The following is a 3366-nucleotide window of genomic DNA, read 5'->3' as shown; positions in this document are numbered from 1 at the left end:
TGTACCAGGAATTGAACCTTGACCTCCGGGTTCATAAGTCATCCCTCAACCACTGAGAAACACCAGCTTGACTCAAAATCCTTTTATTGATTTGAGAGAGAGGGAGAGAGACAGAGAGAGACAGAGAGACAAGAAGACAGACATGAGAGAAAGGAGAAGCAGAAGAAGAAGAAGAAGACGAAGAAGAAGAAGAAGAAGAAGAAGAAGAAGAACAAGAACAAGAACAAGAAGAACAAGAAGAAAGAGAGGGAGAGAGTGAGAGAGAGAGATAGAGAGAGAGAGAAAGAGAGAGAGAAAGACGTGCTCTAGCACCCAGGGTGTGGCAGATAGAACAAAAGAGCTTATTAAGAAGGTGAACAGAACTATACACATCCCACCGGCATGCCAGCAGGACTGGTGCTCAGGCTGACAAGATCCAGGGACCCCAGCATATGTCCTACGTGTCTTCCATCAGCTGAAGTATCATTTCCTCCACGCCATTCTCCTTGACGTGGTGCGCGATGCGCCAGAACCTGCACCTGTTGTCCACGTACTGGCCTCCAGTGTGTAGCCTCCACATAGAAGGCATGCTGCTCGTGGTCAGCGCGATGGTGTTGAGTCCGATAACCTCACTGGGAATGTCTTCCTGGCGCAACCGTACTTGCAGGACACCTCTTCTGTTTATGACTAGATGTAACCACGTGCGATGGTCCTCGTCCTCGTACACCGAGTGCGCATGGATCCTCAGGCGAAAGGGGTGCTTGGTGAGGTGCACCTTCACAGGGAGCTCTGCCATGACGCCTCCGTGGTCCAAGGAGCAACAGCCACAGCTTCTCAGAGCCTCTCGCTACTTTGGTCCTGGCATCGAAGACAGGGGATGTAATCTCCAAACGCATTTTACCTCGGCTTTTATCTTTATGGTTTTTAAGGTTGTTTGTGGTTGCCTTTGGTTTATGTTGCAAATTTATAAATCTCAACTTTTCTCTTTTTTTGGTTTAGATCTCTCTCATAGAACAAACTCTACAAAACATACTTAAGTTAAAATATGATTCTGTGACGGTAACATGGTCCTACGGAATTTTAAAACATTTTTCTAATGGCAGTTGACATAGAAACTTAGGTTCATTTCAAAGGTACACCCCAATGATTAGACATTATACAATGGACTAAGAAGTCATGCAATTGATCTCATACCCAACTGACACCATACACAGTCATATTACTAGAGGATCAGTGCACAAATTTTATGCACTCACAGGGGTCCCTCAGCCAGCCTGCAGCCTCTCCCAGTCTGGGACCCCTTAAGGAATGTCCAACTGACAGCTTAGGCCCGCTTTAGTGCTGCTGTGGAGGCTCACACCAACCCCTGTGCTCCGCACCTGTGAGCCTGGCTTTTGGCTGAGCAGTACTCCCCCTGTGGAGTGCACTGACCACCAGTGGAGAGCTCCTGACATGAGCATCTGCTCCCGATGGTCAGTGTGTGTCATAGCAACCAGTTGTTCTGCCATTTGGTCAATTTGCACATTAGCCTTTTATTATATAGGACTGCATTGACTCAATGTTCTACTCTACTGTGCCATGACTATTCTTCCATTTTTTCGTATAGTTTTACTGATTTCAGATAAGAAGGGAGAGGGAGAGAAAGAGAAAAAAGATCAATGATGACAGAGAATCACGGATTGGTTGCCTCCTGCACACCTCCTACTTTGGATCAATACTGTACCCTGGGCATGTGCCTTGACAGGGAATCGAACTGTGATCTCCTGGTTCCTCGGTTGAAGCTAAACAACTAATCCATGCTGACCAGGCTCTTAGTTTTCTTTTCATTTTTTCTTTTCCAAATTAAATCTTTGTTGTTGGTTCAACTTTTCTTTTTGTCCTGATAACACCAGCTTCTTTCTGATCATCTCAGAGGGAACTCACAAACCATAGAACAACCCACCCCATGCTAGTAATATGTAAATAATATGCTTTACCTTTAACAGCTGGCAGAGGAACAAAGCTAACGTCTGCGCCCAGGTGGGCTACTTAAAAGCGGTCTTACTTCTCAAGTGCTGCTGAGAGAGGAAAGACCAAAATATTCAGGGACAGACAGACACTGGGATAACTTATCAGGCAAAGAGGAAGCAAAGAGACAGGTGAAACAGCACGTAGGATTCCTGAGGTCCCATAATATCACATATAGAATGATCTCTCCCTTCCCCAAATCTCAGCCATGCTCTTCGCAAGAGCTGTATGGTTTTGCTGCTAAACTCACTTCAGTCCACAAAGCCCAAATTCTTCCCTCACATCAGACTCCATCCCCAATCCTTCCTTCTCCTCCTCCCATCCACCTTTTTCTTACCTGTTCTTCTTGCTCTGAAAATAAAGCACCGTTCTTCACTCCTTTCCTCTGTGACCGGTCTCTGCCCCCCCGTCACCTGCAGAAGAAAGAAAATGGCCATCATACCCATATTCCCAGGAGTACATATACCAGAAATGTGTCGACACACACCCCAGAAACCAGTCCCGGAGACAGGTAGTCATCAGGAAGGAAAGAGGTTTATTCAGGTGCCGGAAACCTGAGAAGATGGACGAAGCTCGTCCCACAACCCATCTGCACATCTCAGTGCAGGAAGAGGCTTTTATAAGGAGGAAGAGGCCAAACAGAGCAAAGCGGTCAGGGGACGGGGTTTGAGAAGTTCTCTACGTGCCCACAGGCACAGTCCAATCTGATAAGGATCTTGCAGTGGTCAGGTGACGGTCCAGTGTGCATCATCGTAGCCTTTGTCATCCTGGTTCTAAGTTGAAGGTCATCAAATCTCCAAGAAATGGGAAGGTCAGAGTTTATATCTTCTAAAATTATTTTCTAGGATTCTTATACAAACTTGTTGTTTATCTACAAGGTCAATTATTAGTCAGAGTTGGAATTTACAGGAACAATGTGGAAGAATCATGAAGTGAGTTTAATTCCCTTGAATTACATGAATTCATGTAATTACTGTCACATGAATGCTGAGATGCTTCGTTAGTCTTCAAGGCATTTTGATCCTTTGAAAAAGTCAAATTGGCCCTGGATGGTTTGCCTCAGTGGATAGAGTGTTCGCCTGAGACCTAAAGGATACTGGTTTCGATTTCAGTCATGGGCACATGCCCGGGTTGCGGGCTCCATCCCCAAGTGGAGACCTGCAGTAGGCACCTGATCCATGATTCTCTCTCATCATGGATATTTCTCGCTCTCCCTTCCTCTCTGAAATCAATAAAAATATATTTAGAAAAAACAAATTTGACAATCTAAGGGGAAAAAAGGCCAGTGCCCTGACTAAATTGTCAAGTACTGCATCCTTTAAAAATCCCTGACACACACACACACACCAGCTGAAAACATCTGGCCTAGAACAAAATCCT

The 3366-nt window shown here is 45.4% G+C and overlaps 1 pseudogene; it reads right to left on the bottom strand.

The window, feature by feature from the left end:
- Positions 1-436: 436 nt before the first annotated feature.
- On the bottom strand, positions 437-775 carry LOC102760840 (annotated as a pseudogene).
- Between the last annotated feature and the right edge of the window lie 2591 nt (positions 776-3366).

Source organism: Myotis davidii, unplaced genomic scaffold, assembly GCF_000327345.1.
Source record: "Myotis davidii unplaced genomic scaffold, ASM32734v1 scaffold340, whole genome shotgun sequence".
Lineage (NCBI taxonomy): Eukaryota > Metazoa > Chordata > Mammalia > Chiroptera > Vespertilionidae > Myotis > Myotis davidii.
This window is presented reverse-complemented; position numbering and strand designations above follow the sequence as displayed.